This window comes from Pinus tabuliformis, chromosome J (assembly GCF_031772625.1).
Source record: "Pinus tabuliformis cultivar Carrire ecotype Pingquan chromosome J, CPIR1, whole genome shotgun sequence".
Classification (NCBI taxonomy): Eukaryota; Viridiplantae; Streptophyta; class Pinopsida; order Pinales; family Pinaceae; genus Pinus; species Pinus tabuliformis.
The window spans coordinates 1,623,143,382-1,623,160,913 of record NC_142295.1 but is presented as its reverse complement, the minus strand read 5'-3'; the positions used below and the strand labels follow the sequence as shown (position 1 = coordinate 1,623,160,913).

Below are 17,532 nucleotides of genomic sequence, written 5' to 3'. Positions count from 1 at the left end.
TGCTCTTCTTTAGTCTGGTGTCCATCAACTCCCACAGACTCGACCAAAATTTCCCAACAAATCAGGTATCTCGATTAGATACAATGAAAGTGGATAATCCAAAATGAACCCATACATGCTGAAAGAACAACTTTGTTGTTTGTTCAGCTGTAATATCTTTGTTACAAGGTATTAAAATACAAATTTTGTTGAACCTATCCACAATAACATATAAATAGTCATGACCTTTTCTAGATTTAGGTAGTCCACCAACAAAGTCCATCGAAATACTTTCCCAAGGATGAGAAGGAACTGGTAATGGAGTGTACAAGCCTAGTTTTCTATTGTTGGGCTTGCTTTTAGTACACATAGTACACCCTCTTACATATCTAGAAGCTGTCTCATTCATTTTTGGCCAATAACAAAATCTTTGCAGCTGTGCAACTATTTTACTTACACCAAAGTGACCTGATATTAGAGAAGTGTGTGCTTCTCAAATTATCCTTACTCTTTTGGTTTGAGGAATGCATAACTTTCCCAAATGATACAAGAGTTGGTCCTTAACATGATAATCCAATTCTTCTACTTGTTTGCCATGACTTAAAGTTGTGTATACATCTTTAAAATCTATATCTTGAGCATATTGTTCAATGTAGCTTTCATGCAATACTGAATTATGCTTAAGTATAGTAGATGCATTTATGATTGGTTTGGACAACATATCTGCAACTTTATTGTGTATGCCCTTTTTATATCTGATGACAATATGAAACTGTTGTAGAAAACCCATCCACCTATAGTGTCTTGATTGCTGCAACTTAGTTTGTGAGTGCAAATATTGAAGTGGTTGATGATCAGTATGTATAACTGTCTCTTTGCCCATTAGGTAATGTTTCCACTTTTTCACACTCTGTACTAATGTATACAATTCTTTATCATATGTGGGATAATTAACTATTCCAGAATTAAATGTCTCAAAATGATAACATATGGGTTTATCGGGTTGCATCAACACTGCTCCCATGGCATAGTCACTAGCATCTATTTCAATCTCAAAGGGTCTTTGAAGATCGAGTAGTGCTAGTACTGGTGCTGTACTAATCTTTTCTTCGAAGGTGTTGAAGGCTTTCTGCTATTTTCCTCCCCACTGAAACACCTTGTTCAATCCTGTTAAAGCATGTAAGGGAGCTGCAATCAAGGAAAAGTTAGAAATAAAATTTCTCCAATATTGTGCTGCTCCTAGGAATCTTCTAACATCTGTAGAAAATTTGGGTTTAGGCTAGTTTACAATGACTGCAACCTTAGAGGGATCTATCTTCAATTCACCACCCCCTACAATATGACCCAAATAATTCAAAAATGTTTTGCCAAATTCACATTTTGATAGCTTAACACAAAGATTTTCTCTTTTCAAAACATCTAGAGTCTGCTTTACATGCTTCAAATGTTCTTCCCATGTTTTACTAAATATAAGAATGTCATCTAAATATACAATGAAAAAATCATCAATAAAAGGCTTAAGTACATCATTCATTACTCTCATGAAAGTAGCAGGTGCATTAGTTAAGCCAAAAGGCATAACCAACCACTCATACAATCCCTGCTTTGTTTTGAAAGCAGTCTTCCATGCATCTTGCTCTGCAACTCTGACGTGATGGTAGCCACTATGCAAGTCCAACTTGGAAAAGTAAACAACTTATTTCAATTGATCTAATAGATCATCTATGCGAGGAAGGGGATAACGAGTTTTAATCGTTATCTTATTCAGTGCTCGGTAATCAATGCACATTCTCCATGAGCCATCTTTCTTTCTCACCAAGACAATTGGAGACCCACAAGGTGATGTGCTAGGTCTTATGAACCCTTTCTCGAGTAGCTCTTATACCTGCTTCTTGATTTCTGCATTCTCTAAAGCGGACAACCTGTACATTCCGATGTTAGGCAATGGAGCATCTTGCTGCAAATTAATATCATGTACTATTTCCTTTTTGGGTGGCAAACCTTTAGGTTCTTGAAATAGTATATCATATTTTGAAACAAATTTTTCTAAATTAGCTTGTTGTTTAGCGTTATAGCCTTCAAATACATTGGTTTTATTAGGTTTCTTTTCCTTTACAACAATCAGTAAAAATTGCTTTCATGAATTTACAATTCTTTTCATCTGCCCTGACTTTATGAGAGTGTAATTATTCTTGAGTTTATGAGCTATTACAATATATTCAATTCCATATTTAACGAGTTGATACTTGTTTTCAGCTCTATAGAAAATGGTTTTTCTATCATACAAGTAAGGACTTCCTAAAACAATTCCACATATATCCAAGGGAACAATATCTAACTCAACCTCATCTACAAATGCTAACCCAGAAGAAAACCTAAGTTTACATTGTCTAGTCACTTGTAGCTTTGCTTTATCACATAACCAACCTAATGGATATGGATTTTTGTGAGGTGTGATTAGTAATCCCAGTTTCTTTACAATTGCTTCAGAAATTAAGTTTACTTGTGAGCCACTATCAAACAAAGTATCAATATTTTGATGCTTGGAAATAACTCTAATATGAAAAATCTCATGTCTTTTCCTCTCATTTTCTTTGTTATTAGTAGATTGTGTAGAATTACTAGTAGATGCTTCAGAATTTTTACCTTTTATACCTATGGCTGTGATTTTTGTTTCATCCCCTGAGTCTGACCCCAAATCCTTCTGAATAGCTGCAACAGTCTTCTTCTTTTTTCCATCGTACTTCTTGGGTTTCAGCTCCGGATGCAGAATCCAGCAGTGTTCATCATCATGCCCATCCTTATTGCAATGAGTGCATGAAGGTTTGGTCTTTTGTATAACATTTGCCTTCCTCTCTTTCCATTTTTGTTTTCTCTTTTCCTTGTTCTTGTTTGCAGTGGGTTTTGATGATCCCCCAACTTCTGGGTTCACATTCTTGCCTCTAGCTTCTAGATGTGTAGCTTGAACAGATACCTCATCTATACTAGTGGGATTAAACATGAGAATGGTATGTCTTAAATAACTATGTAGACCACCTATATACTTCAGCAAAGTTTTAGGTGAGTCTAAATAAATGCCTAGAATAAAAGCTCTTTTCCTAAATTCTTGGGTGTAACTTTGTACACTTCGCCCCTTCAATTGGCGAAGAGTTTTCCAACTCATCATAGCTTGTTGCATATAAGCTAGTGGATAGAATTGTTTTTTAATTGCAGAAACAAATTCATTCCAGGTAGAAAGAATTTTACCATGCTTCTTCAAATCAGCTTGTGTCCTGCCTTCCCACCATACCATGGTGGTGCCTCCAAGGTGTAAGCTAGCTAGCTGAATCTTTCTCCTTTCTGAATCGATGTTTTGCACTCTGCAATATACATCAATTTGTGTAATCCAGTTATCTAGCTTTTCTGCATTCAATTTGTTATGAAACCAGCTCAAGAAAAGATAGAAAAGATAGATCAACGCCTTAGAATTTAGCCTCTTCGAGGGGGCAACCTCCTTTACATTACATAAATGAACAATTCTTCGATGATACAAATGAAAATACCTCCTTTCTATATATAGGAGTCTAAGGGGTCATAACATAATCAAAGCCGACATAACAATAATAATGTAAGGGCATAATAATAACAATAATGGGCTTCTATGGGGCACAATAGTAACAATATGGGCACTACATGGGTACATCAATATAATAAGTGGGTTGTACTAATAACAATAAGGGGTTACACTAGTAGTATAGGGGCCTAACATGCCCCTCTCCTTCAAAAAGAATTGTCCTCGACGCTTGAGTAGTTCTTGATGCTTCTGTATAAAATTATTGTCCTCCCATGTGGAATCTTCAGCGGGTAAGTTCTTCCACTTGATGAGATACTCTGAAATTGATCGATTTCGTAGCTGTCGGGTTCTTGTTTCTGTGACTACTCCAAGTTCCAATATGTTTTTTCCTTCCTCTTCAATTTCTGGCAATATTGTTTGAATTGGGATCTTTTGCAACTTTTGAATAAGTGGCCATACTTCTTCATCCTTCTTCCATTCATCCCTTGCTTTGTTTATCCAATCTGGTTGGATAATAGAAATAGCACAAAAGAATGCTTCCACATCCTCATCCTTGAAGAGTCTTCCCATTCGGTAAGGTCGCCATTTTTTAAGTGCATGTAGTATTGCCAACATTTCCTTCTCATAAATAGCTTGCTTGAGATGTAGCAGTAAAAATACCCAATCACCTACATCAAAACATTTTTCACTACGATGTTGATCTACCTGTTGTTTCATTTGATTTTTCACTGAAGTGGCGTTATACTTTAAAATTTGGAGAACTTGTTGTTGATGCTCGATGTGATATTTCACTGCTTGAACCTTTTTATTCTTGATATGTCCTTCTATCTCTAGAGTTTGAGGAGTGGTAATTTCTTCCAATCCTTTACAAGATATGGTCAGATTCATTTCTTGATGCTCGATGTGATATTTCACTTCTTGAACATTTTTCTTCTTGATATGTCCTTCTATCTTGATAATTTGAGGAGTGGTAATTTCGACCAATGAATTACAAGATATGGTTGGATTCATTTCTTCTTTCTCGATGTGATCTTTCACTTCTTGCACCTTTTTCTTCTTGATATGTCCTTCTATCTTGAGAGCTTGAGGAGTGGTAATTCTTGCCAATGCTTTACAAGATATGGTATGACTCATTTCTTCTTTCTCTGGGGTGGGGTCCTGGCGTATATCTTCTTCTTTTGATGTTTCTTGATCCTTTTCTTCCTCCTCTTCATATTCTATGTAAAATAATTTCTTCTCAGCACACTTATGATCTTTAGTGCATTTGCTATCACAATTGTAACAAAGCCCTTTTTCTCTTTTTTCTTCCAATTGTTGTGGTGTAACCCTTGTAGGTTGTGGAAGGCTAGGAGAAACAACACTTCCATCTTTATAGTTGTGAGGGGTAGGCTTCCTGGTTTCCATAATTTTTCTTTCCACTATGTCACAAAGCCCTTTTACTCTTTCCAATTGTTCTGGTGTTCCTCTAAAGAAGGTGTTGCTCTTTGTATCCTCATAATGTGCTATCATTTCCTCCGTGAAAATTGACCATGTAACAAGTTGTTTACGAGAACAAAGCCCTTCATACCATAAAAATTGATCTGGTTCTAAATATGAAGATGCAATACATACCTTTTGTAATAGTGGTACACCATGTAGATCAAAATATTGCTCCATCTGAAGTATCTAATTTACCAAATCCTTGCCATCAAACTTCCTCATCTTGCTTTTTCTTGATTTTAGGAGCTCGATCTTGAAACGACTGTAACTCTGTACTTTCGAATCTTTAAGTTCTGAAATTGCGACCTGTGGTAGCCCTCTTTGTTCTCTTTCCAATGCCACTAGTCTGATCCAAATTAGATTCTCCAAGAAAGAGTTATGCACAATCTCCCAAGATGACCTGATTATAGACCTTTCCAGAAGAGAAAACTTGTATGAAGTGCCACGTGTCACTGTTTCAACCTTTGGATCTGAAAAATGCATACAAGAAACTAAAGTCCGTCCTCTTTATGTACCTTCTTACAAAATTTCAATCCGATCCGTAGAGAGAAAGTTATGACGATTTTTCCCAAGTCACCTGTTTGAAATGTAATTCAAGAGTTTGCAAAAAGACCAACTTCCTTAGATCATATCTCCACAAATATAGCGCAAAAAGCTCTGAAATTCTGACCCGAGGTTCAACGCGATTTCTTCTCAAATGGGTTTTTTTTGCAACTTCTGAAACGTCACAAAAAAAAAAGTTATAGCGAAAATTCCACGATGACCTGTTTGGAGCAGCAAAACCCTAGAATCCAAAGCTCTGATACCAAATGTTATGAAACAAGCTCAAAAAAAGATAGAAAAGATAGATCAATGCCTTATAATTTAGCCTCTTTGAGGGGGAAACCTCCTTTTCATTACATAAATTAACAATTCTTCAATGATACAAATGAAAATACGTCCTTTCTATATATAGGAGTCTACGGGGTCATAACATAATCAGAGTCGACATAACAATAATAATGTAAGGGCACAATAATAACAATAGTGGGCTTCTATGGGGCACAATAGTAACAATATGGGCACTACATGGGTACATCAATATAATAAGTGGGTTGTACTAATAACAATAAGGGGTTACACTAGTAGTATAGGGGCCTAACATAATTGTCCATCATAAACTGGCAAATCAAACTTCACATCTAATTTAATCAAAGAATATTTCTTCTTTTTCTTTTCAGGGCTTTCTTTGTGTGAAGAAGATGATGATGAAGGTGATGATGGGGGAGATGGTGGAGAGGGCTTCTCTTCTTTTCCTTTGCCTTCTGGGTGGGCAACTAGAAGAGGTTCTTCTACTCCTTTATCTTGTTTGGAGGTTGATGACTCTTCACCTCTACCTTTCTTAAATTCTCTATACATTTCTTCTACCATGGCTCTCATGGTCATGAAACTGTCCATGAACTGGGAGTCTGATTCCAAGGGATTTTCTTCTAACATTTTCCTCTTAGGATAGACTCTTCCAATTTCTGGGTTAGCTTCAACCAACTCTCCTTCTCTTAATTTAAGCTTTGATCTAGTTATCATTCAACAAAAGAATCTAGCACAAGCTTGTCTAACCTTAGTAACCTAGAGCTATGATACCATTTGATCTGAAATTGATCTAAGATAATTAATAAGGTATTACAGACTCATGTGCATGGATGTTCCTATGTTATTTTATGAAATGGATCGATAATATTGCAAAATACATAGGCACTGAAGCAGTTAGAGAAAACATAACAAGAAAACATGTAAACACAACAAGTTTGATAAGGAGCTCACCCAACACTCCTGGGCTACGTCTCCCGATCTAGCCTTCAGTGGTGGCCTCTCTATTATGTTTTCAAAGAAGATTTTTTACAACAGTGAGCTCAATTTGAGTCTCACACAGTAGATACAAATCAGTAGGACTGTACTTGGATCCCCCAAGTCTCTGGAGTACACAGGCTCTCCTTACTAAAACTCGACCTTTATTGGTCACCGTAGTATGTGCCCAATCTGAGACCCATACGTGACAGGCATATACAAAGGAGTTTGCTTGAACCTCTTAAGCCTTTTTTACAGCACACAGACTCTCTGACTCTCTCTGTCTCTTTCTGGCACGATGCTGCCTTTGCTTCTATAGGTTAGCTCAGCTTCTCGTCTCTGCTTCTCACTTGCTAACTTGCTTCCAACTTACTTGCTTCTTTCTTTGTCAGTTCGTGACTTTAAAGCCAATCTTCTTTCTGACTGTTCGTTTCTACTTCCTGGCTTTCTGGTTCCCCTTCCTCTATCCGTTTGAATCCCTTCTTTTGACGTTTACAGTCACTGCATAACACTTCACAGGGAGGTGGCCACCTATTTTGTAACGGATGAGGGTGTCAGCTCTCTCGGACATGTTTAAATGGTCATTATTTCCGTTTGCTCCAAGAAAGCCCACGAAACAGAATCTTTTTCCAACTCATCGTCCATGTCGGACTTCAAATCCCATGTGATCTTGCTCTATAACCTCATCAAATCTGGTCACCCATCGAGACACGTCCCCACTGTTGATCTAGGCCCCCCCAAATCCTATGGTTTTCACTCATATCAGGCGGTTGAGTAGCTCGATGGTTACCTACCCAATGTGAGTGGTTTTCTCTCTCTTTTGCTGGACGTGTGGCAATCGATGTGTGGCATCGGGCGACTTAGCTGAAACCACTTACCGCCCCTAGCCCTTTCGATATCCTGCCGGCTTTGTGGAATCCCACCCCCGACGGAATCGGCGCGATATCCTTTACATTTTATAATATTTCGGGTCCAGGCGCTCGGGGCTTTTCCTTCTTTGAGGGGTTTGCCTGGTGATATGCGATTAGCAACTTGTCGCTAATCGCATATCAAAAACCACCCCCATTTCTCGAAAAGGCCTCCCATTTTGCTAATTCGTGACAATGCATGTTACCATGGGCCGATGGTTTGCGCGCTTGACCAAGGGTCCTCATTGCTCCGCGTTGATAAAAAATTGCAATTGTTATGGGGAGATCTCTAATAAGCTTGACCTTCATAAGACTTTGAAACTTGGCATAATTTTAAGAGTTCATGAAAACTTAGAGTGTGTCTAGGATCCAATTCGGATCATTAATGTAGCAACATCTTCTAATTCACTATCTTCAACCTGGAGAATAATGTCGATTACAGGGTCTTAAGTTTTAGCATGTACACTCCCTTACAGATAACATCTATCCTAGATGTTTCACAAGTAACTCCTCAACATTCTACCCTGGAGTCTTCAAGAAACTCTAGCTGACAGTTTTGGATCAACTAATCTAGCATGTTGAACTCACAAATAATCTAGTGAAAGATGAAGTGAGTAACTATACTAGGGGGACTACTTAAGAAGTATTTCCTTATTTCTAGAAAGGTGCCCTACATTGGAATGATTAAATATCTAGTGGTTAAGCTGGTACATATGCCATGAAAGCATGTAATGATGGATGTAGTGAATCAATGATCGTAAATTTCCATCCTACTTATGGTTTGTTGATGTCACGTAGCTAGGGTACTCCTTTGGGGGAATATTGAGTTTGACTTGTAATATGCCATAGTCCTTGTGTTCAGAGGGAGAACCTATAGATTATAGAGGGAACCGTACCAATTACACAAATTCTCTCATTTATACAACTGATGAGATGGGTGAATATGTAATGAGTCTTAATGTTGATCCTGTGGAAATTTCTAAGGATTTGATGAATGAGGATGAGAGGCCTAGGCCCGATAATCTGTGGAATATTAGTTTTGATCTGTCTTCTTCTAAATATGGTTTTGGGGTAGGTGTTTTTCTGGTTTCTCCTGCGAGTACTCATCATCATTTTTCCTTTATATTGGAGTTTTATTGTACCAACAATGTGGTTGAGCATGAAGCCATGGTGTTTGGTCTTAAGATTGCTAGGAAGATAGGAATGAAAATGTTGAAGATTGTGGGTGATTCTGAGCTAGTAATCAATCAGGTGAAAAAACAATGTCAAGCTAAGCATCCAATACTGAGGTAGTATAGAAATAAAGTATAGGATATGTTTTATTTCTGCATCAGTATATATATCTATGTCATCAATCCTGAGCATACAGTATCAGTGTACGACTTCTCACTCACATTCCCTAGGCTAGATGCATAAAAAATATGATGGTTGATTTTAAAAATCTCATGGAATACATCATAGGTGTGTTGTGGATACATCATGTATACACAGTACATTAGGAGAGGAGTATAGCTCTGACTCTGACCCTCTCTCTCAAGAGGATCATTTGTCAGTGTCTATTGCAAGCCTTATCCACATCTATATCCCATGCCTGTACAGTCATTTGTGAGGCGGTCGTCCTGACTCTCATAACTCTAGCACTGCCTACTGTTTGTGACGTCCTTCATCACTTCCTACCTTACCTGATAGCCTCCTTATATTCCCTTAGCTAGATTTGTAGGCTCTCCTTCTCTCTCCTTAGCTAGATAATCTCTGTGTCCCTGGCTACTAGCATTGTACCCAATAGATCTATATCTGTGCCATAGTGTTTCATGGCCTAAACTGGTTGTATCTCTACTACACCTATGTCGTAGTCACTAGATCTATGGCCACCTGTGTGGGTGTGTATCCATGTGATCTCAATCACCATATAAATCATTTATCTTTGTTGCATCCTGTCTTACCAACTTGGCCAAATTATTTTCAACTAGATCCTCTAATTCAACCTATCAGAAGTAGGGTGCAACATTGAAATGCATTAACTGAACTGGTAATAACAATTGACCTTGACTCATCAACATATTGAACAAATTCTTTGTTTTCAACAATTTAAAGTTTGATTCATTACTCTATTGTGGATACTCCATAGACCAAGTAGATCATCAAAAGAGCAATATGCTGTCTATGACCTGTGAGAAGTTTTCCTCCCAGGTATAAGATAGTAAGACATTTAGGCAAGGAAAATTAATGTAGAATATAAAAAATTTACAACCCACATCTACAATTTACGTGCTTCACTATTATTACAACATCATTGAAAATCTTCATAGAACCATACTTGCTTTCCAAAACAACACTTTTGCCCTTTGGTCTAAGGGTGACTCCGATAAGATTAGCAAGCTTGTTGACACCTGCATGCAAGACAATTTGAAAATATTTTCAATAGATGCACAATAAAATGTTGGAATATATGTCATACCAAACCTACATACAAACCACACATTAACATCAAATGTATATGGACAAAGAAAGATCTACCACGGTAAAGTTTTATGTGAAAAGAACCTTCCTTTAGATGGACTTTTTTTCTCTGACCTGTAATTTTTTTGTTGCTGACCCATCTTGGTTGAAGTACAACTCATTTTCCATAGCTCTTGGATTAACTACCCACTCTCTGCAACGTAATCTTGTGGTCTACCTTCTGCTTAAGCAATTGAAGGAGATGGGTGAAAAAGCAACAAGAGAAGACAATTGCTTGGAATTTTTGTTAGATATTGCACCAAACTTCCTCTCCTTTCCAATGTTACCCAGGGAGACAGAAGTGGCAATTGTTGTCATACTACCCATAGCATAGGCCATCTTCCCTTATTCTGAATAGATAATTACAATATCTTCATATTAGCTATTATTTCACAAACATGAACGCCAAAGTAACAAAAAACACCTGTAACTAACACACTAAATAGCTATTAAGGCTTATCTCATCCCACACTAAATAGATAAGTTTTTTGCATCTCATGAGTCCATAGGTGATAACCCAGTCCCAAAAAGAATATCAAATTTGACAATCACTCCATGAAAAATATAACCCAGGGAGTAGGAGTCCACTCCAGAGACAAATCCAACCCAAAAATCCAAAAATCAATTTTGTGAGGGCTGAAAATGGCACCCAAGACACCACAAAAGGTGTCCAAGCAAGTAAGATTCATCTTCAAAATAGTTATTAACCTTTTTCGACCATCTAAAAGCATAATAATGTTGATCTTCCTTACAATGAAAGTTGCCTCCAGCAAGTAACCCAAGGCATCAACATGCATAAATATAGATAAGGAACCAAAGGATGGCCCTACTGAATCAACTAATGTAACACTATCCGTAGGGATAAATCTTTATGAAAAAACGAAGGCCAAGGAATTGGTGAAAAGATCACTCATTATACCCACACATTGTGAATCATAACCTAAGCACATCAATGTATCTTAAATATGAAAGAACAACCAACTCGATCATAGGATTTTCAAATTCAATCATCAACTTAAGGCTTTGTTTCCCTATCTCTCTAGCCCACTCCATTGCCTCCCAGGCTGACTAGACCCCTGGACAAACCTAGTCCACTTCGGTCGCACTACATACTTGGAAACTCACCAGATCCTCAAAGAAAAAGCCTTTGCCACAAATTTGTAAGAAATGGTAAGCAAAGTAATAAGCTACCAACCACCTATAGAGTCTCTCATTTCATTCTTAGGAATAGGCTTCATCAAGCCATAATTGAGACTTGAGGGACTCAAAGAGGAACCTAGAAAAAAAATCTACATCTAAACAACAAATATGATCCCCAATAAAGTCCCACATGAACTTAGAGACTTCATAAGGAAAACCATCCAATCTTGAGGACTTTCCATTTTGCATAGAATTAAAGGAAGCACATAAATCATATCTCATAATATCCTGAACCAACATATCATTGTCCCCAATAGTGACCTTGCAAAGGATTATCATGCAATAAGCATCTTGGGCAACACCCACACTATTTGTCAAAGCAAAAAGAGAAAATATAGACAAAGGGATACCACTGCTACATATGTACAATATATAAAGTCCATATATAAAACCCCACCTCCACACATGTCTCCTTCGCACTCAAACATGGACAGGTCCCCCCTAAAGATGCATTAAGTTGTCAACAAAGAAGAGGCCATCCAATTCCACAACTATTCTTTCTCAAAGCTAAGGATAGGGGCATGCAAAACCAAAAAATGTATCACATGGTCCTAAATCAAGAGCATGACCCAAACACACATGCCTACTGAATCCAAACCACAAGCAATAACATGATTCTACAAAGACAATGATCAGATATTGATATAGGACCTTAATGATAGCTCAAATTTCAAAGTGTTCGAAAGAATGTCAAACTTGAGCGACCAGATAGATCTCGTCTTTCTGATTCCAGTGCCATGAACGATTCGAAAAACCGATACTATATGATGGAGTTATCACAATTTGAAAATTCCAATAAACTGCAATTTTTGACATTTGACCAAGATTAAGTGCTAAAACTTTCCTTAAAACATTTTTTTTTAAGTTCCGTATTGAGCACGTGGGCAGTATTCGGAAAGTGGGAAATGATTTCTCACGTGCCCTAAAGGCTGGAAATGGTATTTCTAAAATTCACGTGATTAACCTTAGTGTGTGACACGTAGCACGAGAAAACCACTTTTCTCGCACGCTCTCGGTGTGATATTGGTTATGCAAAAATATGCGCAAGAATGCGTGACAACCATTCGATTGGACAGGTCACATTGACAGTGGAAATTGTCCAAGTTAGTTGGTGAGTAGACGACGCAATATCCGTTGGATCAAGTGGGATAGATCGACGATGGAGATTCCGCTATTTGGAATGCTTCCGATGTATATATGGGCCCATAACCCACAGGTTCACATGCAAATTGTGTAAAGATGTAGCTTTTCTGCATAAAAGTGGTATCAGGTGCCGATGCTAATGTAACCGCCAGTTGCAAACAATGTATATGCGGTTGTAGTTAATATGATTGCCATATTAGCCTAACCGCCGGGGTTATACCGCCAGCATATGCGTGCCTAGCAGTTATGGTAATGACTCACCTCCGACGGTCAACATGGAGGAGCAGCTAAACTTAAGCAGATATGCTAAATTTAACTGGAGTTAGGTGTAGTTCACCAAATTTGGTGGAGTATCCGTAGGGGATATTAATTAAATGCACTCCATAAGTAGTTCTCAACCAAAGGCAGAGAGAGAGAGAGGGAGTGAAACAAGAGGCTATCTAGGCTACTTGGAGCCTTCTGAAGCCAATGGAATAGTCCAAAGAAGCTGAAGAAGTAATCTTCATGGAGATTTTCATCTAGGAGTTGGAGGTAGTTATAGGAGCTACCAGTACTCGTTCTTAGTGAACCAACAATCATTCTTGACTGTAATGAGCCTTCTGAATCCATTGCAGGGATTTGCAGAAGAATTTGAAGACTTCTACAGGGAAGTTTCAGGCAGCCCAGTGCCAACCGTGGAGGGAGGCCTAGTTTTGGGATGCAGTGCTCATTTTGAGCAAATGATTAGTCTATTTTGGTGTCTGATATGTGTTGGAGACAGTAGATGAAGTTTCAGAGACAGTTAAAGAATTATGAAGGAGTTAGTGCCATCAAGAAGCTTAGGGTAGCTCAGAGCACTGATTGAAGAAATCAAGTCTAAGGGAGCTTAGATCATTTTGCAGAGTGATGACAGCCATGACAGGGATATAGATGGTATTCTAAGCCTATTGGTTTAGTTTAATAACCTTTGGAGTTAAGTGTGGAACTTGTAAAAGAAACTTTTCCATAATCCCAAAGAACCAAGTCAAGATGAAAAAAGCTCAAGGAGACGTAGCCCACGATATTCGGGTGAACTCCTAGATTAAATTTGTTGTTATGTGTGGTTGTTTATTTGTTGCATTATATGGCTGTTATATGTGTTTAATATCAACAGAAACAAATGGACTTAAAGCACTTAAACAGTTAAAAGAAAACATACACCTGTTTCAAGTATTTAATTCCACAAATGTCATACATAAGCTAGATCATTTATTTGTTTAACTGAGTGGGAGGTTCTTGTAAGCATAACAAGTTATCAAACCCCCATTTTAGATCATACAAATAAAGAGAAAGCACTATGCCTCCACTCCCTTGATAATGCTCAAAAGTCCTAAAATGGGTCATTCCAACAGTTGCTCATTTGCTTCTGAAGCTCCAAACCAAATCCCCCTAGGTTAAACAAACAAATCTATGTCAACAGGTTACAAGGGATATCATCCACAAATGTGGGGAAACATCCCTTGGATTTCCCATGAGATTTTCCTTCGAAAAAATAATAATAATGACTATATATATGGGGTTTGTAATAGTTTCAAGTCTCATTACCAAAGTGGCACATTCCCATGTTGGGATTCCATTCCTTTGGAGTGCAGGTCCCCAATGTTATAGCATCCTCCTTCACTCTACCATTAACATCACTAAGTGGTTTTGGTGTCATGCCTTGTGGGCCCTCTTTGGTTTGTGGTTGTTATCTATGTGATTCTCATAAGAATTGTAGGTCTTACTACTACAATGTAGTATCCCTATGTTGGGAGTCCATTCCACATTAATAACCTTCTCCTTCCTCCTATGATTACTTTCCACTACTACAAATGTACAATATATGAAGCCACAATGTAGGTCTCCAATGAAGTTTGGATATCAATTCACAACACACGCCTCCAAGGAAGTAAGGATGGATAGCTAATTTTATTGTAAACTATAGCATAAAATAGAATGGAAAGAAATGTTTTGGAAAGTGAAAAGAAGAGGGTAAAGTATCATCCCTAGATCTATGGAACAAAATCCCAAAAAGAATGAAATATATCATGGAAAAATATACACCATAAATAATAATAGCAATGAAACAAAAATGCATGACTGCCAACCTATGTTTTTACGAACATATAAGTTTGGTCGAATAATATATTTAGAGTTGACAATGAAAATGTCACCAATATATAAATGATTCATGGGAACATAGACACCGTAGAGTTCTTCATCTCCACTCTCAATCTGCATCTGACAATGGGAGAAAAGTAAGAATTGCCTTCCATACAAATTGAAATAATATTAATTTAAACTATAGCATGTCAAAAGACATTGCGTGTTTACCAATAAACATGGAGTTTTATTTATGACAATAATGATAATCTGCAACTAGATATCAATTTGCAGATATGCAAGAAACATTTCCATCTGCCACTCAATTTCAACATTCATGTGGAATGCTTCAGTATTAACTCAACTTCAAGTATATCTAAAGCATAAGAAACAGCCTGAAGGACAAGTGATGATGTAATAAAACCAAAGGCATATCCCCCTACACGTGGATGACGAATAATTGCAACCTCTTTAAAGGCCCTTGTGTTCTAGTATGCAAAGAATAAGCCATGTATAAGCTTTAAAAACACTTTCTAACAAAACAATAAAAAAATTACCACCTTATCCACAATCATAACTTAAACTCTTCAATTAATAATACATGTATCCACAAAATTAATAATACATGTATCTATAAATTTATTGTATTTGACCAATTCATATCTCATTGAATGGGAAGTTATGAATCCATTATATTTCAATCTATGGAAAAGCTTCAGAAATGAAATCAGATATATTTTTTGCAATATCACATAGGTATAAGAAAATAATATTACCAATATTGAAAACATGAATGCATACTCTCTTGAAATCTGACTATAAATTAGAGGAAAAAAGAATTTCCTTAGTGTTAGTGATATGGCATTTTCCGTAGCCAGCAGAGTCCAAAGGGAAAGGAGATGGAGATTAAGGGTTTCAAGGAGCTTGGTCTTTTAGTACCAGCTTCGGCAACCCTGTGTTGCCGGAACCAAGGAGGATGCAGGGCATATGTTTGACAAAACGCCCCTTCAAGATTTTCTCCCAAACAGGGGCCTGGTCTCTGTTTAAGCTCAAACGGAATGCGCCGGAAAGGTATTAAATCTACGGCTCAACTCTCAAGACTCACTGGAGGCTTGGCCTAAGCATAACCTTACAAATCTAAAAACCGTGAGTCTCAGGAGTGCCTCCCTCCCAGACAGATGCGTGCATACCAGTTTTCCTGGCTATCAGGGTTACAATAGCCCGCAGAGAACAGAAATATCAGAACCATTCCAGATTCTGATTGTACTTATCTCTGGTAAGTCAATGCTGCAGTGGGTAAGATCTTCAGATCTGGTGCAGCACCTCAAGCTAATCCTGGAAAATAAGGTGGGGATTCCAACAATCTTTTAGCGTCTCCTTTATGAAGGCAAACAATTGGAGGATACCTGTCCCCTGTCCTGTTATAATATTCAAAGAAATGCCTCCATTACCCTGTCCATGCATCTGAGAGGGGGAGCTGTTGGACAATCCTCTTCAGCTGCAGCCTTTTCCTATAAAGATGCTGTCCATACTCAGAAGCCCAAGGAAAGAGCGCCTCCTGCTCAAGCTCCCAAACCCTTCTTAGTGGACAAGCTGGAGGATACCCCTACCATTGAAATAACACATCCCCTGTTGGAAAAGCAACACCAGCTGTTTGCAGAGTTTGGCATCATTTGCAGGTTCAATGGTCTTTGGCCTAGTACAGCAGATCTGTACCAATGGATTCATGCAAATTGGACCAACAATTGCAAGGTTATTTTCTGTTCTAAAGGCTTCTTTATAACACTGTTTGTTGACAGTGAGGATTACCAAAGAGTCTTAACTGAAGGCCCTTGGTTTTGGAATTCTGTGGGTCTGTTCCTTACTCCATGGTTCCCAGAGTTCGATCCCTCCACAGCAGTCATCACCAAACTCCCGATCTGGGTCAGACTTCCTAACCTTCCGGCGCATTTATGGAACTTTGTTGTATTTGAAGCTATCGGCAACTCCTTAGGTCGCTACCTCGACACAGATCCCTCAAGAGGGCTAAAAGGAATTTATACCTACGCCAGAATCTGCGCAGAAATAGACATAAGCAAAGGACTTCCTGATCAGATCATTCTCAAAATAGGTGATTTCCATTGGACTCAACCTCTGGATTTCGAGAATACAGCTTTTCGATGCCGATATTGTCATCTCACAGGGCACCTTCAAAGTTCGTGTCCCTCAATGCCTTTCCATAAAAAGAAAGCCAAATCCAAGCCAAAATCCAAAAGCTGGAAACCTCAGGATCCTCCCCCTATTCATGTTCTTTCCAGCTCAGATGAAGAGGACGAGGAGGAAGATGAGGAAGTCATGGACGAAATGCCAGAACAGGTTTCTCCTTCAGTGCATCACGAGGAAGCAACAGTCCCTCCCATCTCTCAGAAACGAACTCATGAGTCATCTCCTTCGGATTCAGACAAGGAGCTTTCGCCTCCAGCCCAACACAGTTTACAAATCGTTCTTGACCAACAATGTCCAAATGGTTGGGTCAAAGTCGGTAAAAAGAAAGGGAAAAAAGGTCGACCAAATGATTCCACCCTCGCTGTGTGAAATCTTTGGTTTTGATCGCTCGTCCCTCTTCTTTTAGTTTCTTTCTGTTCAGCTCTGGTTTCGTCCTTTCTTCTCCTGGGAGTCGAGGTGGTTTTCTTTCCTTTCCGACTGCCCCTTTTGTTTGCGAGGATCTGTAACAGATCCTTCTTGTTTCCCAGTATCTTTTCTCAGGTCTTTTGGTCTTTGCCGCCCTGCGTGGTGTGCTGTCCATTCTCTTTAGTCTTCGGACGCTCGGCCTGCTGTTCAGCGGCCCGTTGGTTGCAATCGCAGCCG

The 17,532-nt window shown here is 38.4% G+C and overlaps 1 pseudogene; it reads right to left on the bottom strand.

The window, feature by feature from the left end:
• Positions 1-10,581, bottom strand: part of LOC149233693 (chaperonin 60 subunit beta 2, chloroplastic-like) — a 50,462-nt pseudogene extending 39,881 nt beyond the window's left edge.
• Between the last annotated feature and the right edge of the window lie 6,951 nt (positions 10,582-17,532).